At 36.8% G+C, this 27,220-nt stretch overlaps 1 protein-coding gene across 1 annotated transcript in view; it reads right to left on the minus strand.

Annotated features, from left to right (window-relative positions):
• The window catches only part of LOC150091055 (neuronal acetylcholine receptor subunit alpha-10-like), an 85,438-nt gene extending 67,913 nt beyond the window's left edge, over positions 1-17,525 (minus strand). Inside the window, exon 1 of the mRNA XM_090381449.1 lies at positions 17,373-17,525. The gene's annotated coding sequence lies outside the window, so the exon portion shown is untranslated. The remainder of the gene's footprint in view (positions 1-17,372) is intronic.
• Positions 17,526-27,220: the final 9,695 nt, after the last annotated feature.

Here is a 27,220-nt window from a genome sequence, read left to right on the forward strand (position 1 = left end):
AGGAAATAAATCTTTATTCTCCGGAAGTGGTCAAAACTGACGTATATTAATGGGACAGAGAAGCTTAGAAATATCCATTTAAATCATTTTTAAGGACGCTCCTTTTACTACTATTCATGTTTTCGTTCCTCTTTGTTAAAACTCTGGAAGTACTTCTTAATCACATTGAGTGACCTTCGCTGTTTTGTGCACTTCTTTCGTATTAAAAAAAAGTCTGATCCTTTTACCTGAAGACGGACGATGTCTTCATTCAATCTTTGATTTCATTTCATGTCTGTTGAAGTGAAAAAAATTGCGCGTATCGAGGTCGGTAAGTTGATGGAGGATTCTTGTCCTCATTCCTAATTTTTTAGAAGAGAATACGAACACCCCAACCTAAATCGGACGCTAAGACTGGAAGTGCACATTTCTAGTTAATCTATCAATCAAGTCTGAAAAAGAGGCCACGAATTTCCTGGAAAAAAAATATCGGTAAAAAAAAAAAAACTAGGAATACGATTAGATTGTATTTAAAGTGAACATAAAGGCAGAGAGGGGGAGCGGTATCACAGTTCAGAGATTGAGTCCCTTACCACCACCACCAACATTCGAATTTGCCCAAAAGGAGAGTTTAGCTATCATCAATATAAAAATAGATGATAGTATCACGGTCGCTGGTTCATAGGTCTAAGCTAACAAGGATACCTGAATGAAAGATGGAAATAAAAAATGGTTGGTTGTTTTGGGGATTTTTGGCGCATCAATTAGTTTGGTCATGGTATTCCAGTTCATAAGGGCCAATAATCGTGTTGTGCGGGATGTAAACCTGCACATTGGACATGGGCTTCTGTGGAGAAGAGACCATCACCAAGTTGTGATCCGAGGCACCTAAAGGATAGTTAACATTAACAGAATACCATGAAGGATTGTTGGTGAGGTAAAGATCAAAAATTTTAGATGTAGTATTGCCTGATATTCTGGTAGGTAAATAAACAAAGAGTTGTGATTCCGTTCATCTAGAAAAGGGAAATCAGCTAGTGTTGCTAATATTAAAATCGCCAAAAAAAGTACCTTACTGTTAAGGTTAAGAAAGTTAGATTCTTTGAAATTCCTAAGTCAGAATGTTCTGAGTGATTGTAGTTAGGAGGGCGATAAAGACAACAAATGAGTTTTACAGAACTTAGTAGAGAGATCTTGAGCCAAATAAGATTTAAAAAGAGAATATTACAGATTAGGAAGCCTCTCCGATAAGGAATATCAGAGCAGAAATAGGTCCAAGTACCACTTTTAAAGGGAAAGGAATCGTGGAACGAAAATTAAGGACTGAATGAGTAATAGTTGGGGCATAAAAATATTCAAATTAAAGTTCAATGAAGATATACAAAAGGAAACCATACGACACTACAAGGAAAGATCATTATACTTTCCAGTATTTAAAATTGAATACTGAAAATATTGAAAATATTTAAATATTTTCCAGTATTTAAAATTGGGCGCACGATGAGTATTAATTTCTACATTTTTTCTTCATTTTTAAATTTTCTTTGTATTTTTCAATATACCGGATTAAACTCCGGAGGACCATCCTTAATTCCCAAATGTCCACATCTTTTGAATACTAGAAAATACTGCAATGAATCTGCAAAGAACCATTGCTCTCACTTCATTTAGCCACAACATAACGCATCTTGAATGATACATGGCTAGCCAGAGAATTCTGGGATTCCACCCAGCATACCAAACTAACTCGACACAGCAGAAAGTCAGTATCTTCGAAAAACTATTTCTCTTAAGTAAAATATTCATGGGAGGTTACTTCAATTTGCGCCTTCATGAAATATGTAATAAAAAAAAAAAAAAAAACGAACAGCTCTCTGCAAATTAATCATACAAGCCTTCTTATTATTATTTGAACCCAGCAGCACTTATCAAGATCCCTAAGGATAAAGAACATCCTTTTTGTTCCACTCTATCATACGCCAAAGTATATGAAATACTAATGGCTTGATCTTCAGTATTATTACTGTTGATACCTGACCGATGGAAAAAAACTTGGACGTTTAAATAAATAAAACGTTTTTAAGGAATCCTATTAAGTAAAGACTTAATGGAAACCAGAACCAGGTACTCAAATCAATTTTTCTTTTATTTTTTGATGGCCAGTCAAGAAGTGTTCTTTGAAAATTATGACGGGTCAGACCAAATTTTTTTTTATCTTTATGAAAATTATAAATCGAACTTAGATGTTCATACACATTATATTTACTAATTTCACTTTTATTTTAAAAATACAAGACGTCCTAAATATATATATTACGCAACAATTTAATTGCTACAGTAATTTCATTTCTAAGTAATTCGCGATGCTGAAGTTCATGAACTCAGCACTCTTGAACTTCAATCTCTTGATGATTTCTTCTGGTTAAATTATAAAATTTAAAACTACTTTGACTGGACAGAGTCGATATAGACTTTTTCGTGTTTTTCAGTCGTCTACACGAGTTAAGTTTTCTGTCATCAGTCTATTCCACGTTAGAATGGATATAAATTTCGTTTACGCAACTGTTTATTCGTATGAATGGCTTTAACCAATTACTGACAGAAGAACAAATGCAATTGCTTAATATAAGTCAATTTTGACAGAAATAATACCCAACAAGAAGAAATAAATATTATTACTCGCAAAGAATCGTTTTGAGACCCTGAATAATTCCATCTTCAGTAAGTTCTTCTAATTCAATTTTAAATTAAAATATGGACCCGCTTCTTGTAGGCTAAGATACATCAAGTTCATCTTTGTACACGGACCCATGAGATTAGCACGCTCATCTATACATTTGATTGCGATCATCTTTTCTCTTAAGTTCACAATGGCCGCTTTAACAAAATACAGTCGTGCACGACTTTTATGAGTTCCAGTGTCCTAATTAGCAAGTCCAAAATCGTAGTGGCCGGACAATCTATAAACACTCTTGCTGAATAACCGAACAGTGTAATTGTCATAATAAAAGAAACAAGTACTTGCACATTCATCGAGCATCGTACTTGAAAATATTGCCATCCACCCCTTTTGAAATTTAACTCTTTACTGGATGGAAAAGGAAAGATTTAATATCCGAGATCGCTTTCTATTTGCGGCAGCTGCTCAGCTGTCGCATCGCCGTTAGAAACGTCCAATTCAAAGCTTCATATAAGAAGCGTTGCCACAGCCTCTTAGGGGTGTCAATCGCTACTTTTTCTTGACGTGTGTTATCAGGGGGAAGCTAAATCAAACGCTGCCGTTGTCATACGAATCACTGATGGGCATGAGGTTCACCTTTCAATCCCCTGTTGGTTCAATGTGCGACGAATTAAAACCAAACTTGAAATTTGACATTTGTCAGCTCGCACGTTAAGGTCAGGGGATCGAGAGACTAGCTGCAGTTCGCGATTTCCTTAATTTTAACTCCTAAGAATTCCGACGGATAGGCAAACGGAGGGCACATTTATATTCGGTTACGAAAGATAAACATGGAAGATTATGTTGACTTGAAATCCTGGCGCACTATGGCCATAGATGCTGATGCGCCAAATAAATTCCCAATCAACCAACCCTGAAATCTACTCTGATCATTAATTAATGACATTTTTCTATGTGACCAAGAACTGATTTTCCTTTTGTATAAGCTATTTATCGAAATGTTATTACTTCAATTTATTCATATCACTAATATTTAGCCCTCCTCTCAAGACATTACAGACGGGTTAATATAATAAAAGTGGTAACTAACATGACATTTAGCATTATATTTAGTAGTTATTGAGGAAAGCTCGGTTTCCTTCATAGAAAAGGATTTCTTTGAAAAGAAATGCCTACCAACCGCAGAAAACAATGAAAAATTAAAAGGGAAAGAAACAATAAATTACAATTATCAAAGCCTAAACAAAGACTTACCTAAATGATATTTAATTCCACTGAACTACTTTATTTCATTAACTATTAAAGTAAAAAACTCCTTTCCAATTAAGTCTTTTCACACTGAAGAAATCTGGATTTTCGTGGTCAAACTTCCGACTATCTCAGTACGAACTGAAAATGATACAGTAACGTTTCTGAAACTGTGGTCTGCGGGCCCTACGGGACCCGTAGAGATGCATAATGTTCAAGATTTGTTATCTAGGTTTAAACGCTGAAAAAATTTAAGAGCACAGGATATTAAGTATGGGGAGTCACGAACACATTCAAGTTAAAATGGGTTTTACTTTTTAATCTAAAAATGGGTCCTTATATCACTAAAGGCCCTCGTGGGTAGCACATTTGGTAGGATCTCCGCCCTCCCCACACTGGGTGGGGAGGGCGGAGATCCTACCCGTCGATGACGTTAGGAAGTTTTATGGGTATTTTGCACAACGTGCCTGAGTTAATCGGTCTCGTGGTTTTTCTCCTGGAAACAGAAAATCGATCACAGAACAAACGCAATTTACAGACAGTGTACACTTAGTCACTGATCCTCCTAAAATCCTACAACAACAACAAATCACTAAAGCTTGAAAACCGCTGCCGCAAACCATGTTCTGAAGGCAGTTTCTCTACTTATTAGTCCATGAAAGATTCCCTTCTTATCTATACTGATAATAAATCCTTTCTCTAAACCCATAGAGAAATAAATAAATAAGTATAAAAGGCTCCAGTTAACATGATCACTAGTTATTAAAATAGGGGGCTTTATAGAACCAAATTTCAAAAAAACTAATTCAAATAAGCTACACTTTCATCGATTATTAGGATCATATTACATTGGCGATAATATCGAAGCCTGGAATTCTGTGGGATTTTATGTTATTATGATGAAATGAATTTCCCTTTCCATGAAATCTTTAATCATGTACCTAAAACAAACAAATTTTCAGAACCTTCTCTTCATTCCTATTCGTATATCTAAACTTTTCACTGTTCGGTATCTCACTTTCGCATGTCGTATTGGCTGCAATTTGCACGTGCGTGTTCTAAGATTACTTTAGTCATCTTTATCAAAATTATTAAAATCAAGTCACACATATTAATCACCTTGGTGTTTAATGAAACCAGAAAAGGGAAAATATCAAACAGCTGATAGTTTGATTCAAACAATCCAGCTCATTTACTGTACCAATCAATCTTGCACTCTTCTTCAAAAAGCTAATGATTTTGCTGAAAAACTACACGAAGACGATTTAAGGCGACGGTGGTGGCTGACAAGATGGAAGGCGAGGCATCGCATTGTTTGCAAAAATTTCACGGAAAAAAACAAGATTTTGTTGGTTCTGCAGCTGAAAACTGGTTGAAAACTTCCTGGCAAACTGTTCGCCCATGTCTTCAGATGAAACAGGGTTGTACAACGGGCTACCCCAGGCCACTAGATGATTTTTAAAAATGCCTCTGTCTGCAGGAAAGACGATCAATGAGAGGATTACAGTTCTTTTAACATGGCGGAACAATCAAGATGAGGTCGTTTGTTATAGGCAAGAGTAAATCGCCTAGATGCTTTAAAGGAGTAAAACAGCAATCTGTTGAATATGCCAATAACGCCAACGCTTGGATGGCAGCTTCTTTTTGAAGATTATTTTATAAATGGAATTTGCAATTGGGTAAGAAATAAAAAAAATAATAATAATAAAAAAAATAAAAAAATGAGCTGGTTTTGGATAACTGCCAGATCATCCAAAGTTTACTTTAAAAAACATTGAATTAGTTTTTATACCTTCGAATATCAAATCACTGATTTAACCTTATGGCCAGGGAATAATAAAAACCTTTTAATATCTTTTATAGATCGAACATGAGGCAACGAATTATTCAGTCTGTAGATGATGGTTTGGGAGCATCCGATATCGCAAAGAAGATAACTGGTCTAGATGCACTTCAAAGACAATGAGTGCCTGGGACGAACTTTCCGAAATATGCATTAGCAATTGATTAAAAAAGTATGGATTAATTAATCATGATGGTCAACTAAGTTACGATACCAATCATATTGAAAAACCGGAAGACATGGGTGAAAGTAAGTTTAATGATTCGTTAGACAAAGATGGTGATCTACAAGTTACTACAGTTTTAACAGATGAAAAAATTGCCCAGGCTGATAATTTCGCCGAGGAGGAGGAAAACGAAGATGAACTGGAACGAATTCCAGTTACAAACAGCAAACTCGTGAACCTATACCCATCTTGAGAAGAGCGTTGGAAGAAACTGGTGCAAGTCATTGTGAATATAAATTGTTACACAATATTGAAAAATCTATAGACTTTGTGGTGATAATTCAAACCAATCCAAAATAAGTGACTATTTTAAACTATAACCATAAATTTGTTTTTATTTTGTTAACCTGTGGATGGTATTCTTCCAACTTTCACTTATCATTTAAATTATTAAGTGATAAGTTTATTACCTTATCTAATAACCTTATTAAATTTGCACTTTATACCTTTATTTTTATTTTTCCAGCCTGTGGATAACATTCCTCAGATTGTCACTCATTAGAATCGCCGTATAATAGAATCAAAATTTAATTTACAAAAGAAATATATTTAATATAAATAAATAGATAGATAGTATAAATGAGTTATGGTTGGCGTTGTACATAAATTCTCTGTTTATACTCCAGAATGTCCACATAAGGTCAGGAGTTTATAAGATTGACAGAGAATAGAAGAACATCACCGTTTTTAAAGGCAGCATTTTCTAAGTTGAGTTGAACAACAAAAATGAATATTTCGTATAAAAACCCTTACGAAAAGTATAGGTGAGAGTGCAAACTACCATTTTATATGAAAATAAATTAAATCCAGAGAAATCAGGAATGCGTTGCTGAAATATCTGCGAAAATGTCGCTATTTTAATGAGCACGTGCGGCGACAGAACACAGCAGCACTGAAAGGTGCAATTAGTGTAGAGAGTACTCAAAAATCACATTAATATTAATGAAGTCCGATGTTCTCGCGCACGATAGAACTTATCTAAAATTCCGACACACTTTCACAGACCGCGGACCATATTTAACAAGAACAGGATGGCGGTGGAAGTTGGCGGTCGGGGAACAGCTTACCAGTGTCTAATTTCGGTATACAGTAAGCCGAAAGCGGATCCCAAGTGTACTTCTTTCGTCTGTTCATTTAGTACATGTGAAGGTTTTACTCCAATAAAACAGCAAGGTTAAAGCTAAATCGTGTTTGTTCATTTGTCCACCAGCGTGGCTTTAAAAATACCCACGCTTAGTTGGTTCTTTGTCGGATTTATGCTACTGAAATAGCTTAAAAGGTCATGGATTCCGAAGGTTTTGCCGCCTCTAAATTGGAACCACTGGCCAGACGGATGACAGCTGATCAACAACCATTACTAAAAGCTTGTATATGAATGGTTAGTTGCGATAATTTTTTAATTAACAGTTAGATTTATGTTTGAACAGTGGCAGCCCAAAGTACTGTGTGGGTAAGCCCTGGTGCTGTCAGTCATCCACCCCTAGACCAGTCATAATCTTTTATAAGTATTTAAATTAAGAAATACGTAAATACACTAGGCTTTTATACAGCCTTTGCTATTCGCAACAGACGAGTCGCATGTCTTTGGGATCTTTCCAGAAGCTCAATGTCTTTTTTTTTTTTTTTGTTTTAATACAGCCTCCAAACCTGGACATAGTAACCCACATGCGGTCACGTCACTGACTTGTACAGTAAACCTCCCTACGAACACCTCTCTAAAAGGGAGGTGTCTTGTTATGGACACTCAGGCTTGTTATGTTATTGTTGTTATTTGGTTTTTAGGAGCATTAGCAACTAAGGCCATATTGCTCCGGGATATGCGGTGGTCATTCCCTGACCTTTCCGCATCCTCCATATTTGGTGGTGACGGGCTCGAACCCCGGTCTAATCAAGAAGCGTGTGTTACGCACTGCTGCTCCTTCCCACCTGGCTACGGAGGCGCCACTCCGGCTTGGGTCTCAGCTAGATGTATCAGACACGTTAGACGACCTCTCTAAAACGGACACTTTAAGAGATGTACTTTTGGTCTTTTCAACCTCTCTAGACAGGACATTTTCAAGGGTAGACATATATACATTTTCGTTGGTCAAGGGCTTCGCAATGAAGACTAGTGAAGATCTAATTGGACATGCAGTGATACTAATTGGAATGGTCGTGGGTTACTTACGGAGCAGATGGCCATGCAGTCCGCTTTTGCGTATCAGTTAGCAAGATACATAAAAGCCAGACTGAGTAATGCTGTTACAGAACTGAAAAAAAAAAAAAAAAAAAAAAAACTGTACCAACGGACTGCATATATAATTTTTCTCATGAGACTTTTCCGCGTCCACAAACCTAAAAAATTCTGTGATGGATACACGATACAAACTGAAACCACCAGATGATAGAGGATAGCTTCAAGTTTTTATTCACTAACCGGAAAGTGTGCTCAAGAGTAGATGGAAACAATTACAAAACAGTAATCATGGCTGAATTTACCAACTCCGTACTGTGGTTTAAGGAGCTGCAGTCTGCCACCACTCTTATGCCTAAGTTTCGAAAACTGTTTAAAAATAAGTTACCAAGTAGACCTAAAGTTCTGCAATGGTTCGGAAATTATAAAGGACGTCTGTTTGTGCAATAATCGTGGGAGATGTGGCTGAAGAAAAGTCAGTGAGGACACAGTTGAACTGGTTCGAGGAAGTTTTACGCAAAGCCAAGGGAAATCCATACGACATGCGAGTCGTGAGCTTAAGGTCAACGGTGTGTAATTATCACTTTCTGAGGATGAAACCATACAAATTATAGCTTGTACAGAAGCCGTTTATCGACGACAAAACCAAGAGGATGGAATTTTGTTGGTAAATTTGGTTTTATAAAGATTTGTGGAGATAAATATAAAGATAAGTGTCCAATATGGACCAGAACGGTCCATATTGGACACTTTCTTCTGACCAAATGCTATCCGCTTTAGAGGTTTTACTGCATAATGGAATCTCCTTTTCACTAGAACTAAAATGATGGTTAACCATTGATAAAACATCGTGCGCCCTCCTGGCCACCTGCTTACATTGCATGGAAGCTTTGTCTGTCTGACTGTATCAAATCACCCTGCCTTTCTTCGTTTATGCTCTTCAGCTCTACCTCACCTAGTGGGTAAGTTACTCTCGGATTATCGTTTTGTATGGGGGAGGTCTTTTTATTTATTACTATTTGTTTTATTGTATTTCTTTTGATTTACTTTTTGTTTTCTCAATTATATGAGATAATTAGTAATAAAGAGAAGTGCCCTCAAACCTCTGATACCCACTTAAGCTACCTGACTGCAGTATCTAAATCAGAATTTTCCCGGTCCAGAGGGCGTTGTGATTTCCCTCGGTCCTGATAGAACCTAATTATGTCGGCAAGCCAGTGTCTGAATAATTACAAACAATTATAATACCTTTGAAACAACTTTAATACATGTCATAATATATACAAGCACCCTATAATACATATTATAAATTTCATAAGTATAATATCCACAATTTCTTCTCAAAGTGAAGACAGTTCAAACACTATACCAGCAGATTCTAATCTGGTTTTAACATTGGGTTTACCTTCTATTGGTGAAGAAGATAGGCATACTTTAACAATTTCACTATTTATTCTTGCCCTATAAGAGGTTAGGCTACCTTACCTAATATACATATAATTCCTTCTAACGTTATGTGAATCTTCTACTCTTGAAGCCATTCCAGTTCAGTTTAATACAAAATCCACTTATCCTATTTCTAAGTACCCTTAAGATATTGGCTAGATGTGTGTAACAAGCTGTGATCTACTTTAATTTCTACCTTCGGTACAAAATACATTCTATAAGTGTCAGGTTTCTTAATTTACGTAAAATTTCCCTTCTATAAAGCATTGACTGTCTCTGCTCTCCCTAACGTTTGTCGCAACTTTACCTTATCCTTTTAATTAACACCAATTCATCGGGTTATGCTCAGACATAAACATCTCCTTTTGTGTAAACCTGGCTTTAATCGTTTCTCTTAACATCTCATTCATCAAAAGCACTCAATCTATTAATCAGGGATACAAGAGCCTTAATATATGCATATATATATATAAAACCATATAAGTACCTTAGTTCTAATACATTCACTTATGCTGTGTTACAATTTCCATTTTCGCTGCCACACTCCTTTTTTCTATACTGCCCAATTTCAGGTCCACACACATTTGTATATATACATATGTCCTGTAATTTACTTTATGGCTTATATAGCACGAAATTAACAGTCCACTTACTTTATTTCTATCTTGCTCTTTCCTTGTCCTAAGTTGGCGTTTCCATTGGGTATTCATTTTTGGTGCTTCCACCTTTCAGAAGGACCTCTGGTGATTGGCGATTATTTCATCTAAGAGACAGCCTTCATTTCTGTTTAGTAGGCTGTACTGCTGGCGGATTATGGTAGACAAATAATGACCAGATCCTCACTTTTACAATAGATTCCATCTCTCCGTAGGGACATCACTTTACTTGGAGATTCTTATTCACTGTAAGGCATAATTATCGTAACTTCACACTCACTATCATTATTTTCTTTTAATTCTCTCACATCACCGATCTTGTTCCGACTACACTCAGACTACGACTGTGCTCCGACTTCTCCATGTCTCACTCTCTCTCTTTTTCCTCCAAAATCACATGTTAATTTCTCTCTCATATATTCGTTCATCATTCCGTTTCCACTGAGCAAAGATCCTATCTGATGTTCTCTTTCTCCTCTTTGCATTGATGTACCAATAAATCTTGGTCACCATTCTTGTCCCTCCTGGACAATACTTTCTCATACTCAGACTTCGCTTGCCTAACCCCTATTCTTGTTACAAATCAACTTAATTATAAGAATCTCAGCTGCCCGTTTCTCGTTAATTGTCCCACAATGTCTTTTCTGTGTATAAAACTTTCTAACTGAATTTAATCCATCTTGTCATCTTCTTTGTATAGTATTTTTAATGAAATGAACGCATAGTAGCTTCAACGACGAATGTCTTTAAAGTACCCGAAAGTTCCACTACACTTTTGCTCTTATATATTTCATTCCAATTGAAAGAATCCAGGTGCCTATCCAATTCAGCATTTCCCCTTTTTTGAAATTAAAACGCTTTTACCTACCCTTCACTATTGAAATTTACTTTGTCATTGTCCACTTTAGAAAACTATGGTTACATGCTGCTATCATTTCTTGCTCTTGTACCACTAAGTAGTTCACACCACAAACTATGTTCTCTTGAAACTACCCCTGAACTGTCGGTGACGTGTTGATACAAATACCAGTCAAGTTCATTCAGAAAATAACTCCACACGTAAATTTTCGGTTCGCAATTTCCAATCAATCGGCAGTAAATTGAAGTCTCCATAATAAAGCAATTCAGAATTATTTGCTCATTCAAGTTGCATATAGATACTAATCATAGTCATGCAGTCTGTAGGATGCTTCCACACTCAACTTTCCTTTACCACCAAATATCTCACACTATACAGACTACTCTCTTCTGAAACTGCTCTGTATCAGGACAATCTTGCCGCATTCAGATGGCTTTTATTAGAAAGTAAACGAGTCCCCCCCGTTCCACTTTGCCCTTTCTATACCCATTGGGCGTTTCAAAATGAACCTCGCCATCCCCTATATCAGCGTGACACCAAGTCTCAGTTAACCTTATTATGTTAGCACCTGTTGACCTAACTACCAGCTGAAATTCATCTATTTTATTAACGGCACTCCTAACATTACTATATAAATATTTTAAGCTTTCCATTTTCTTCTTTTTATTTCTCTTACGATTACTGAAGCATGTTACGCCATTACTAGGAGACTACAGTTCACTTTGGACTCCAGCAACCTCTCATTTGAACCCTCGAAGACTGCAAGTATAACCTTGTCCCATACCACTAACCAAATGCATATATAACAACATCGCCAAGGACTCTTGCACCTCCTCTGTTCAAATGTCTTCCTATCAGCTACGGGAGGGGCGACGCTGATAAACGTCTCCCCTAAGAGCCTTGCAGAGTCCCTCAGGCCTACAGTTAATCGACTAGACTCGCATCATAAATTCCCTCCAGTGCCTGCGCAGGTTTGCAGACAATTACAATTCGCTAACTTACATCTTCCAGCAGGGTCATGTACTTTTCAACAAATTCCTCAGTTCGTTTGTATTTAATTTCATTAGTATCCACGTGCGCAACCAAACTGATCAGCCCTCTTAAGAACTAACAACTTTTTAGGAGCATCATCAATAGTAGATCAGGAGACATTCTTTCTATTCAACCTATCTTTGATTGTACATATTACATATATTTGTTAATGATGAATCTTTCCCTATTAATGGAGTTTGATGGGGTGAAAATTAGTCCATGATATTTGGACTCTTTCCTCAAAGAAGACAGGAATGTCCTTGAAGAGCCTCCTCTGTTTGCTGATCCTGATATCAGGATGGGACTTTTGGTAAAATGCCAGGGGCTCGTCACACAACATAACAGAGCAAAAATTACACACAAAACACTACACGCACGTGACCGGTTATGGCGCAAGCCTCACCACAAGAAGTATAAAAGCGGCTAATGGGGGAAACCTCGGAGTTCGCAACAACTGCACTTAATACTTAGAATTCAACCTATCTTTATTATAAAATAGGTTACCTTATTCCACAACAAATTAATCTCCCTATTCAAATCTTCTCCTTTGAATCTCGATAATTCATAGTTTTTTTTTAGAGGTCTTCCAAATGTGAGCTCATCTTCCCCTCATCCTCCCATTTATTTTCTAAACTAACGATACTTCAAACCTATTTCTTATTTTTAATTCACGAACAGAAATTAGTGAAGAAATCAGTTTGGGAAATAAGATTTACAAGTATGGAATACTATGTATAAATATAGTGCAAATGCATCAGAAATACATAGCTATATCTGAATAGATCAGAATATTGGTAAAACGGCATCGTTTTAAGTTATATCTCATACTGTGAATACCTTCACAACGAGTTGCCATGATATTGCACTACTTCGAATAAGTAACGCTTCACCTAAGGAGAAGACTAATGTTACTTATTCTCAGATGGATACCACCACCCAGACGGCACCGTTTCAGAGCTATTTGGCCCTTCTTCGGTGGGTGGGTAGGTACTCGAGTGATGCAACGATGGCAAAACAGTTATGAAGTATAACTCCACAATATGAGAGATGCCTGATGGTGTATCATGTATTTAGACTCAAGCATTTAGGGCATAAGCCTCAAGCTATGAAGGAGTCTAGACTATGTATAAATATAGTGCAAATGCATCAGAAATACATAGCTATATCTGAATAGATCAGAATATTGGTAAAACGGCATCGTTTTAAGTTATATCTCATATTGTGAATACCTTCACAACGAGTTGCCATGATATTGCACTACTTCGAATAAGTAACGCTTCACCTAAGGAGAAGACTAATGTTACTTATTCTCAGATGGATACCACCACCCAGACGGCACCGTTTCAGAGCTATTTGGCCCTTCTTCGGTGGGTGGGTAGGTACCCGAGTGATGCAACGATGGCAAAACAGTTATGAAGTATAACTCCACAATATGAGAGATGCCTGATGGTGTATCATGTATTTAGACTCAAGCATTTAGGCTCAAGCATATAACTTAAAACGATGCCGTTTTACCAATATTCTGATCTATTCAGATATAGCTATGTATTTCTGATGCATTTGCACTATATTTATACATAGTCTAGACTCCTTCATAGCTTGAGGCTTATGCCCTAAATGCTTGAAGTATGGAATACATAAGTACAATGTAAGGATGGCAAAGATCCTAATTGCATGTTGGAGATTATCACTGATATTACCCCAGCATGAAATTACTAATGAAATGGGGGTTCGTTTTGAGCTTCCTTTGAATTTTCCTTGGAAAAAAGTATTATTAAGCTTTCAGCAAGGTGAAAAGCAAAGAAAAATTAATTCAGGTCTCTCATTTTCATGTGAAGTCAGAATTTTGAGGTTTAGCGACCTCTTCTGTAGGCTCTGAATTTACACAATATTTTAACTTTTAAAATTTGAATAAATATGCCTGCGTAATTTTAATATGCCTAATATGTTCTGTTATATAATGTATTAAGCTATTTTAAAATGTTTTCTATGCATCTACCCGATTCGAGTGTTTAAAGTCATCATTTTCGATTATGTTTCAGATCATCACGGGTCAAGGTTGAATGAAGTTGGAGAGACAAAAGATTGTTTAAATTAACCAAATATTTGCCCCAAGGATAAACTAACCAATATTTGCTCCGATATCTAATTTCCACTTTTCTTTAGTTGTAAATAAATAAATCGGTAGAAACAGAGTTTTAAAACACACTTTACAGACACCAACATCATGGCGGTCATGTTAATATTAATCCTTTTACACCCTGTGGTCGCGCGAAGATCGTGGATGCATAAAAGCGATAAGTGCGCCGATCTAATGCGGTGTTACGAGTAGTAGTTGTTTAATTAACAACGAAGTTCATATTTATTATCTCTAGGAAAGATGGCTTTTCTCTGGAGATAACGTTGATTTTAAAACACTTCACTTACATGAATAATTATGAATATTACCTTAATTAAAGAAATGAGGTGCTCATCTTTAAACGGAATGTTAAGATCTGAACTGATGGAAGATTGATTTGCACAGAGACAGCCAAAGCAATGAGGCAGCCGGATACCTTTTTTTTTAAACTGTTTGTTTTCTGATTAGTTTGCTTTTTACTAGGAATGAAAAACCCTGAATTTCCAACAGAGGAACATCATTAAGCCTTCTAAGAATAATAATAAAAAACCTATCGTATTAAGGCGCCCTAATACGATAGTTTTTCGTACAGCAAAACACGGGCTCGTGTTTCGCTGGACGAAAAACACGAAAGTCGGGGGAGTAAGGACCTTGCTACCATCACCTGAGACCCGACAAACTCAGCTAGAGAGTGCAAAAAAGTCCTATAAAAGTTCCTCATGTCATTGATGGGATTAGAACAGCGGCCTTTTCCATCCATTGTGGGAGGACGGTGATTGCAACCACTGGGCAACCGGCGAAGATCCCTCTTCTGAGACAAACTCAATCAAGGCCGGAAATACGATATGGGGAAGCAGGTACATTATGTTATTAGAGTTTTAGGCGCATAAACAAGGTGGTGGAGTTCTGTATGTCTGTAAATTGTGTCCTGTTGTCGATTTTCTGTTTTCTGGAAAGAAAAATCCTGGTTTCGGGAGTAAAAATCATGCTATCATCACCTGAGACCGATTAACTCAAACCACGCTGCGAAAAACGCCCTTAAACATTCCTGGCGTCATTGACGGGATTCGCACTCGGACCTTTTCCACCCGGTGTTGGGAGGACGGTGATTATACCAACTGTACTACCACGAGGGTCCTTCTTAAAAAATAAATGGCGATTATTAAGAGAGTACTAAACACAGTCACGGTAATTAGCAGTTCCATTTAGTCATTTAGTTTAAAGTGGTTCATCAGCCCACAGATATTGACATCTGGGTTTGAAAGATTACGGTCAAAAACTGTTCAGAAATTTATCTTCTATCTGTTTCTTCCTCATTCAAACCTTGTAGCAACACGGGATGATAAATCTTGTATTTAAGTTCTTTTATGATTCTATTTAATTCTGTGTTATATATTTTAGGTTTCAAACTTTGCATTCTTTGTGACTTTGATATCCTATCTTACAAATTAAAAATTGGCAGATGTCTTTGGGTTAGAAGGTCTACCAGATTTTGGTAGACGGTCCCACTTCGAACGGCTTCACAATTTGCTTTATAGTCTTTTTTTTTTTTCTTTCTTTTTTTTGGTTTATGTCCAAAAAACGTCTTCAACTGGCATTCAACTTCTGTAGCATTTTCATATTTTGCATGCCGCTGTACAATTCGATTCCGCTCCTTCACCGTAAGGCTCATGGTACTTTTCCTATGTTCCAATCAGTCTAAAACAATAAAAAACAAATCAAATTTTTCAAATAACTTATTCATGTTTACATCGGATGTCATTCAAAATAGTTTCCTTACTTATGGAGCACCCTGTATAGGTCTAATAAAATGCTCCTTTGCTTATAAATTTCCTTTGGGACATTTTTCTTAAATACTTCGTGAATTATAATTTATGTTCTACATAAAGTACACAGTTGCCAAAGTATCTCACTGCTGGTTCAACAGCTGTCATAGTTTTCTAAGCGTTTCCTTTGTCCGCTCAACAAGGGTGGCTTTGCGATGTCATTACCCGATATCTTGCCCCAGAAGCCATTGACAATGGTCGCCCACCATACTTTGCATGGATTACAGTATTACCCTCTGACTTCCTTTGCTGCAGAAGCCCCTTTCTAACCTGGGGACAAACACCCAATACGGAATCTTACAATACTTCTTTGGATTGGGGTCTTTTCCTTGAGCCATCCTGCTTCTACGATGAAAGCTATCTTATTGTCCCTGGATCAATAATGAGCCATTATTGGTTTATGTGCTGCTCTACATGTTGGAGGTCAGTAAATGTATTATAATGTAATGCTCGCTTTCTTGAAATAAATCAATTTAGTTTCTTATTAGGGTTTTCGTTCTCAGTAAATCTTATGGTTGGGGACCACTGAGCTACGTAAAAGAAATAAAACAGGAATGCTTCTCTCCCCCTGGGAAACAGACTATAATTAATCTAACTGGGTGCTTGTACGGTTGGATAAATTTCGTGTTCAATTCACAAACAATTTTTTTTTTTTTTTTTACAGAATAGAGAAACAAACGGTTGCTATAGAAATCAGTAATAGAAATATGTTGGTGCAACTTAACACACGAGAATGCGTGTAGGAATGGGAGTTTGAATGATTAAATCCTTTTTCACGTGTAGCACCAGTGGATTTAAGTTTAAAGCCAGAATTATTTCATCTCCCACTGATCAGCAGTTGATTGTTCCCACAGATATTTGCGCTTCTTTACAATTAGACTTTCATTAATCTGACTGACTTGAATAGTTGATAACAAATTTCGTTTTAGGTCTCTCAATTTTATGTCATGTGAAATGAGTGGGGTTTAGCGACCTCTTCTGTCAGCTCTGAATGTTACTTTATAAAATAATTCAACTTTTAAGAAATTAATCCTATAAGATTATCACGGATAATCTTTAACCATCTGTAAGAAGGTGGATGAGTGAGATTTATAATTATCGAAAAGAACATCGTTTAGAAAATCTGGATAAATGAAATTATAGGAGATTTGTTATTGAGACAACCTTAATGGAAGAAGACACCACAATCGCTGATAATTTTGGCAATAAAAAGGAGATCTGGAAGGGATACTTGCAAGAAACGTTCCTCAGCATTTGGAAGATGAAAATATGAACAGAAACTTACCTTCAGACGCCGAGCTAAGTCTCCTCATTCAGGGATCAGCAGCTGTGCGAAGTCGATATGAGAACGCTGGACGTTGAGACTTACAAACACCATATCCGAATCTTTGCACTCCAGAAAAAAAACTGCCGATTCACTTCTTTTGCAATGCAAACGACCACCCGCTCTACTTCGATAAGTGACAGCGCAAATTAATCGGAAGTTTACGGTTCGTAAGCATCCTCAAATGACAGCCGCTCTTCCAAACTAATCTAAGCAGAAGTTTTTTTGGATTTTCCCCGCCTTTAAGACTTTTGCTCCACTGTGGAGTAGCAAAATGAAACCGAACTGTATCCTCTCTCTCGTGTATCCTCCCTTGTTTTTCTTCGACTTACTCCATTTATCGCCTTGTCACCTCGCGCGCAACCCGACAGCGCTCGAAACGAGCGATTTCCAGAATATACTTCCGAGGCATCATTAGACCGAACTCGAGGAATACTTGGAGCAATCCCGTCAGTCGTGCTACCTCCGGATCAACTGCTGTTTCCACTGCCTACGGTTGTAATTTGAAGAATGGCCGGCAGGTGGAGTGAGAAAGTTTTCCTATCTTTTTTTATTTTTCTTTCGCTCTTTTCTCTTCCCCTCTCTTTCGGACAATCAGTTACGCGCGGGATGGACCATCGCTGAGCGAGAGTGCGCACGTAGGTCGATAACGCCACAATCAGTTTCATTGGTGAAGTTTGAGAAGCTGCTGATAGCGAGCTGTGGATGCTGGAGGATGGGGATGCGGGACTGCAATCGTCCATCAAACGTATTTTATGGATACTTCCGGCTGCATCCACCAACGCCGGTGATTTAGCGGCTCCTCCCTTCCTTTACATGTCCTTTGTTTTACGTAAAGTGTCGCTCACAGAGACACCGACAACAGCCTGACAAACAGGTCTGTGTGTTGGCGCGCGAGAGCTCGCTGCGGCCTCGCGATAAGGGCGTAATAAATGACGGATTACCTTGACGGGAGTAGAGGAGAGGCCCGGCGGACAGGAAATTAAGACGATTTAAAAGTGGTTTATGAAAATGGCGCTTGGCAAATGAAAGCTATCTAAATGATAATGAGCGTAGTCATGGGAACGAGTGTACACAGAGTGGGTGAGAGAAATATGTTTTCGTATTTTCATGCAAAAACTTAAACTATAAAAATATGCAAAATCTTGTATGTTTCTGATACACTGAATATTTTTTTCTTCTCACTCTCTCTCCCGTTCTTTCTCTCCTTTTTTTTTTTTTTCCTCTCTCCGTTGTTCGTTTCTTTCCTCTCTCTCTCCTTTTTCTTTTGTACACACCTTAGATTTTTCCTCTCTCTCCCCACTTTCTCTTTTCTTGTCTTTTTTCCTCTTTCCTCCTCCTGTCTTTTTTCTCTTTCCCCTTTCTGTTTTTCCTCACTCTCCTGCCTTTCGCTTTTCCCTCTTTCTCTCTCCCCCTTTCTCTTTCTTTGTCTTTTTTCCTCTTTCTTCCTCCCTCTCTCTCTCTGTTAGAAGATGAGCAGAAAATATTCTGCTTTTAAAGAGCAATAAAGCGAGTGTTTCTTTTCAACTTAAACAGAAGTTATGCAGTAAAATCCAACACGTTTTGGCTTTCACTTGGTACTCCATTGGAGGTCTCTGGTTTCAAATCGAAAATGAATTCTTAAAGGCTTCTTCAGTCGGGACTGTAATAGAGCAAGTTAAGCGGAGGGAGTGGAATTTCCCCCGCAAATCGTCTTACGAACACACATACACATCTGTACAGACATAAAAACGAAGGATCACATGAAGTGGAAGTACCATAAGAAGTAATAGTTCATAAGAAGTTCTAGCATGGAATCATCTTAAGCATTTTCATATAATATACATTTTTTTTGCTTAGGATATGTAATCCAGCCCAAAACAAAGGAGGCTGCGTTTCATTGCATCTACCATCAGCTTAAAAATAACGAGCAAAATGGGTGGGCGCCGATTAATTAAAAATTCTGGATGCAGTCTCGAATTATTTTTCTCAAGTACATAGTGTATAGGAGTTAAAAAGTTTGGAAAGCACAGCTCTTTAAAATATCCACCGGATAATGACATCGACATTCGGATGCAGGATCAATGTGTGGCCGGTCCTCTCTAGTGTGTGTGTGGGGGGGGGGTCCTGTATTGCAAGCAACGAGATAATTAACGACAAACAACCCGTTCAGAATCATCTTCAGGTGTCGCCACTAATATATTTTTCTTTAGTTGCTAAGTAAGGTTTTGTTACGAGAACTCGTTTAGCTATCCTGAAAGGCGCAACAAATTCAAAGCAAGTATTCAGCTATAAAAGGAAACATTCATTTTTCCTCTTATAATTCATACACAAGAAATGGCGCCTGTGTAACACAATTTAATCACCGCTTTAACTACCGATTCTGGCAATGACAAATGCTATTTTGTTTCCTTTTTCATTTACAAGATCAGACTTGGACTATCTGCCATATTCGATCTATCACTCATTCCATTGAGCTAATAACTGCTAAAAAAATTAAAAAAAAATAAACAAAAAGCAAGCAAATCTGACTGATCTTCGCTGGCTTTTAAGCAAATTAATAATCTTAATTCTCACTTGACGCTCAGCCATGCGTCAAATGTCATGCGCAGCGCCACCATTTGATGAATGATGTAACTTTCCACGGAAAGAAAGATTTTCAAAATTGATCAAACTTTCTCTAGCTAATGGCTATAAAATTGGTGATCGTAGTAGCAACAACATCATAAACTTAATTTTAGTATTTCAAAAACTTAATTGTCGATTCTTATCGATTATTTTTCCATTTTTTTTTTTTTTTTTTAAATACGTACATGACATCACCATCAACAAAGAGCTCAGATGCCTTGATTAACTTTCCATTTTATTGAAGAATAAAGTCTACTTCAACCATCACTGACAAGTTATATTTCGAAGACAGCCAGTGAAGAAGTTATCAGAAAACCGATTACACTTATGGCTTGTCATTTAGATTGGAAAGAAAACTGACACGCGATATCTTTAACTGAATAAAGATTCCTAATCTTACAAAATATAAATAAACTTTCCGCTTTCACGCAACACAATCATGGTAAAATAAAACTGCCTTAAAACCAGTTATCAAAACAAATTATCACCTCTAAGCCTATTCAAAAGCGAATGAGCGCAGAGTTTCGATATTTACGTTGCAATCTGTATTTAATGAATCTCTTTTATTAATGTAAATGGTCAAATATTTAGACCTGAGAAGGTTTCGAGATACATTCCCTGAAGATAATCGCAGGTTCTTTTCTGAGGAAGCAGCCATCGTGAATAGCTTACATCTGATATTCGTTTTCTGATTGACATCTGAACTCAAAACATTTCATTTTTGAACTGAATCATCAAGAGTATTCACAAAAATTCGCAATTATTAAAATCATGAAATATTGCGTTTCTCTGAAATTTTCTTAGGAAGAAAAAAGAAAAAAAATTTCCCATGCCCTATAATATAGTTTCTCACAATAATTGATTTATTTAATTTCAAACACATAACCGAAAAAAATTCGAGTGCCATTTATTTGGTTCTACACAACCGAGACAGTGTATAACTTTCAATATTTAACTTTTTTTTTTATGTATCGTGTCTTGCACAATTTTAGTCGAGTGGTCAGGCGCGAGGGTGCGTTTACGTGTGCCTTGAGTGACCGGGATACAAGCCCTTGACTGCTAAATACGGTGCTGTTCCCGGCGTATAAACAGAACATTTATTTATAGTAACTGAAAACTCATTCTAAGTAAAAATCGGATTTTAAAATTGCAGTATAATTCACCGTTCTTTTAAGATGGGATTGCACATAAGTAAAGAATTCTGAAAAAATATATATATTCAGGAACAGGGATTAAAACAGATATATCCAAAAGGCACAGGTATTACGAGAAAACACGAGATAAGGAAAACAAGTAAAATAGACCGTAAGAAGAGGATTCCCCCCCCCCCCGATATAATCATATACTACAATTGTTTTATCGATCAATCATTTTATTCATATGCAGAATAAGAATAATTTCTTTTATAGTAAAGGCGAATATTTTAATTCTTGATTAGTAAGGTAGAAAGAAACTCGTAAAGGAGAAAACAAAAAGGGGGTGTCTTCTTTAAGCAAGGGAATTGGCTATAATCAACCTACAATTCCGCAATTTTGATGTTAAAAACGCTTTTACTGGCGTTATTCCAAAAATTTTGGAACGAAAAACCGTCACGAAAATTTATTCCAGTTTAATTTATCTTCTACTGTACCAATTTAAATGAAATTTTGCACGGAGCTTCATCTTAGCTCTATATTAGAGGGAAAACTTTCAAACCTCTGAAAATTGCAGTAGTTTTTCCAGGATAGTGGAAAATGAACATGTGATCAAGAAAATTTTCTCACATAATAAACGGGATAATGTGGACGTATAGCATATCGTCGGAAAACTAAGGCATTTAGAAACAGAAATATTAAGGTTTTAAGATGCAAAAAAAAAAAAAAAAAAAAAAAACTTTCGGAAACTGGGAAATGCGTTAATCCGAAAACGCATCTGGTTTCAAGTCACCTGGTGCTTTCAGATTTAACGTAATTTTTTTTCTTTACAATTAAACTGAGGCTGGAAAAGAGTTGTGCACATTTATGAAAACATTCTTCAACTTGAACATGTCATCAGATCTTTCGATAAATACTACACGTAATGGAACAACTATAGATGGTGTATTTAGTCGTGAACTCTTCAATGCAAAAATTATATATACTACTTTAGTCATCACAGACCAGTACTTTCAATAACCGATGTGCAATCATTATTAATAAAATAAAAACATTGTTATATTATTATCCATGAATTTTATTAATATCTAAAAATAAAGTTTTTAACGCCTGATGATGACTCTTAAATGGAAAACACGTTAAATATGCTAGCGGCAGGACAGACGATCTGAAGCTCTTCATTCATTAAGATCAACCGGAGCAAGTGCTCTCTGTCCAAGGAGCTGCAACAAAACAAATCTCTCAGATAAGCATATTCCTTCAATACATTGGTCTTGAGCTAAATGCCGAAAAATCTGCCCAGATGACATTTACAAAGAGGAGACGAATAAATCTAATGCACATCTCTATAAATGGACACCAAATTAAACTTGTCAACTGTCACAAGGACCTAGGTTTGGTCTGGGATTGGAACCTGTCTTTTCTGGAGAACTTCAAAGAAGCAAGAAACAAAATTCTTCGGAACCCTTTGGTCTGCTCGACAGGAACTGGTTGGTTACGGCAATAAGAAACTAAAACTAGGTTTGTCCGAACTTGTGCGGTACCGGTGGCACTCTACGCATCGGAAATCTGGTCCTCTGCCCCTCCGACTTACCTGCGGTAGTTCTTGGGGACTGAGTATTGGCTTCTGCGATCCCTCAATAGGACTTCAGGACACCCCCTTACTATCTCTAGGGGTATACAGTACTACATTCGCTGCATGGAATGATCCCTTGGAAACAAATCATCACCACTCGCAACATAATTACCCTCTCCAAACTCATTTCGAGTAGACTGGATGCTCCTAACATCAATAGCCTTATCATCTTGCCCACGAAGAACAGCAGAATAACTAACCGGCAAACATCTTTGATCAGACCTGCCCTCAACCAAATCAGTTCGCTCAGCCATATGTTCCCAGCAAACACGATTGGACTCCTCAACGACTTGAATATCAACCCTGAGACGATTTGCGTGGACAAAGCCTTCAAGATCAAAAGTTTTAGCTGATACCTACACAGTCCTGCAATTTTAGATCTTTCATATCACCATCGCTTTACGTGGCTACTGTGTCAAAGGATGATATGCGCTCCTTCTCCTGTGCCTGACAGCCTGCAGCATCTTCCCGGCATCCCTGCACTCTTCTTGGACAGACGCTGAACGTATTTAAAGTAATATTTCGGACCTAATCTGTCTTAACTTCTGTAATTAATTATTGACTTGATCTCTGTATATTTTACCCAATATCAATATTGCATTCACTTTTATAATTTTGTTACCCTCCTAGCATTTGATTGCTGTCAAGGGGTAGATGTAACTTTTCTTTACCTCATTGAATAAATAAACATTATGTACCTGCTACAGAATTACTTCTTTTTTTTAATTATTTTCTTTTTTTAAAATTGCAATATAATTCAGCGTTCTTTTAAGATGGAATGGCACATAAGTGAAGAATTTTTGTGGGGGGGGGGGGAACCCCAGAAACAAGGATTAAAACAGGTATATCCAAATTATCTTAAGGGACAGGTAGCACAAGAAGACACGAGAAAGAGTAAACAATAAAAATATAAGAAGAGGTTTCATTTTTCTCGATTTTTGTATATCCTTAAAGAAGCCAATATACAAGTTGAGCCCCAATTGTTTTCTTCCCATGCAGAATAAAGATCATTTCGTTTGCAGTGAGGCAAGTGTTTTAATCCTTGATCATTAAAAATTAAGACAAAAAGCTAAACAGGGGAGTGTCTTCTTCAAGCGAGGGGATCATTGGCTATAATGAACCTACAATTCTGCAAATTTATTAAGATAACAAATACTGAGCACTCTCAATGACAAATAAGACAAGAATGAGAAATTTTTTAAAGTTCAGTATCGTCGACAAAAAAAAAAAAAAAGAAAAATAACCTGTCATACTCCGTATAAGATTCTCTTATTTATTTATTTATTTTTTTTTAGAAAGCGAAACCCATTAGGCCTTTCGATTTCTGATTCTCAACCTGCCAGACACAGCTGCTGACAGTCCGCATCATCAAGAAAGAGTTTGAAGTAAGTATCGGGCACTTTTAGCGAGACTTTTAGTGTTTCTTTAATCGTTTTCGATTAAAAGCAGAGAGGTTTGAGTCCACACAAAAAAAATCCTCTGATACGCATATATGGTAGACTGCACCATTCCTCATGATCTTTAATTATTAGAACGGAATAAATGCAATGATCATAATGCCATATATTAGAATATATCGATCGCATTGGTTCTACTATTTGTAGTTACTAATGTGCAACCAAACAGAACTAAATATGTTGCTAGACAATAACATGTGTTAAAAAGGAGAGGGCAATAAAAGTTTGTCAGAACTCAGTACATTCATTCCAAATTCTAGTCTGAATATCTTTCTAATTTTATTACGCCCTTTCAACAAGCAAGCAAGCAACACTAACAGATCAAGGATAGAATAATTTATTACGGAAAGAACACAATAATTATACAGCAATAATTATGGAAATAAAATATCAAAAGAAGTTTGAAAACTAATAAAAATACAACGTCCAAACGCTAGGTGAGAAATACAAAAATAACACAAACAAATATAAAATACCAAATATTTATTTATGGAAACAGTGTAGGAAATATGGTTTTATATGAAACGAACTTTGGAAACGAAAACGAAAAAAAAGGAAAAATCACGAATAACAAAGTTTATATTTTTACTTTTCTGGTAAGTCCGAGAAGTTGTTCAGTTTTAGGAATATCAGCGACTAAGTTGCATATTACTCCGTCTATGTTGTCTGTTAATTGAATGTATTCTGAGGTCGATTTTCTGGTTGCTGGACGAGAAACCCGAATTTCCGGGAGAGAAAACCATGCAACCCTCACCTGAGACCGATTAAAGCCAATCCCATCAATGACAGGATTGGCTTTAATCGGTATTTAGGAACATTTTATTAGGCATTCCATGCCTTTGTTAGATGAATGTGTGCTTGAAATTCTGAATGAAATTCTGCTCAGGTTTTAAACGTGAATAACATTGAGACATCTTAGTTTCACGTTCTTTGGAAATGTAAATTGTGATTCCATCTATTGTTAAAGTAGATACTGCCATGTGACTGAACTCAGATTTAGTCTTTTAGCTTAGATTTTAGTCCTTGGACGCCTTTGTCGTGCTGCTCTAAATACCTGTGAAAGCCGGCACGCCGTTTTTTTTTTTTTTTTTTTTTTTTTTAATCCCTTAAAGCCATGTGGATACTTGGATAATTGTCTTTAATCTCTGGAGTTAAATAATTTTCAGTTTACACCTCCCTGTAACTGTTCAAAAGAACAAAAATATTTCGTGGTATATTTAAATACATGTTATTTATTAATTTTGGAATGATGTTACGTAAGATTTGCTTCCTTACGTCCTTTATCTCTAAAATATTATTGGAACAAAAAAGAATAAAGAAAAAAAAACTGGTTGCAACTGATACACTCGTACACACGACAGATGTTTAGATAAAACTGCAGGTTAAGGGGAAAATAAATGCTACTTTCGTTTGCGAAACTCAAACTGCCACCATCAACACCAATATTGTGGTCAGAAAACAATACCACATATCTTGCTCGTAATAAAAAAAAGAAAGGAAAAAAAAGGAACTGTGACAACCCACTCCATCAAAGACCGGTAGGGTATTCTGGGTCGCGTTTCAACGTGACAGAACAATATGACGGTTGGCTTTTAGAAACGTGATAAGTAATACTTTGAGCCATGGGAAATGATACCTATTACCATGTGGGGTGTTTTCGCTAATCGGAGAAAAGTCGATGGTAAACCTCCACTGAAGACGGTATACTGAACACAATGCGCTCTTCTATGTATACCTCTTTTCCAAACAGCGATGTCGAAATTCTACTTTTTTTTTCTCCCCGAATGGATATTGGATATTAAATGGGCGATGAAAAGTTTTTGGCACCCAAAGTGAGAAATGCCATTGCGCGTATTGATATAAGCCAAAATAAATATCTCTCATTTATTGGAATCCGTTTCGTCTGTCAAGAGTGACTTACGGTGTGTTAGTGGCGATCAGCTGATATGGTTGCGGATATTCAAACTCGTTCTTCTCGAAAAACTACGCGTTAAGTAATATTTACAAATCGACGTACAAAGCCGAAGGATTTATTCTGGTAATTTCTAACTATTGACGTTGTTGTAGTCTACCATATCCGTTTTAAGACTTTTAGTCGATAAGCATGTAGCAAGTTTCTGGAAATCTTGTAAAATTTGTAGAGATTAAGTCTAACTGATCGTATATTTAATTATCTTCACCGAAGATAATCGTGATCTCATTCAATTATGAGAATTTTAAGTTCTTAATTTCACAGAACCGAATTCCCAACAACGTGTTGAGAACTTCGAACATCGCATTGATTTCTTCGAGTTTCATGGCTTGCCCATTAGTAAAAAAAACAATCCAAACTATTAGACCACCAGAATATTTAAATTAATCTGCTGTGCATTATGTCCGTAAATTGCGTGTGTTTTATGGTCGATTTGCCTGTTTTGCTGGACGAAAAACCCGAGTTACCGGGGGAAAACCTTGCTATCTACGCCTGAGACCGACTAACGCGGCCATGGAATGAAAAGAGCCCATAAAAGTTCCTCACGTCAGTTACGGGATTCGAACCCGGGCCTTTTCCACCCGGTGTGGGGAGGACGGTGATTTTATCCATTAGTATTAATTTCGCAGTATACTGTACCCGGTTTATAACATTCACTCATCAATTTCAAAAAAAAAAAAAACTTTACTAAATACAGATCATTTAAAATTCGCCACCCTTGTGGATCTTGGAATTTTCCCGATTTCGTATGATGATATCATAGTCATACATTAATGGGGAAGCAATTCAGAAAAAACTGGATTTATTCTTTGCCTCATAGAAGTTGCACATGGAGCCCTAGAAGGTTCTTTAGCAGTGCAATCTTCTCCTCTATAGATTACTAGCGTATTCTTTCGGTGGTATATTTGCTGATGTAAAAATAAACAACAACAAAAACTTTCTGGTGAAAACATTGTTAGTCTATATTCTTTCAAATGCAAAAAACGTTGGCACCGAGTTATGAG

Source organism: Mastigoproctus giganteus, chromosome 1 (genome assembly GCF_048544385.1).
Source record: "Mastigoproctus giganteus isolate SK-2022 chromosome 1, ASM4854438v1, whole genome shotgun sequence".
Classification (NCBI taxonomy): Eukaryota; Metazoa; Arthropoda; class Arachnida; order Uropygi; family Thelyphonidae; genus Mastigoproctus; species Mastigoproctus giganteus.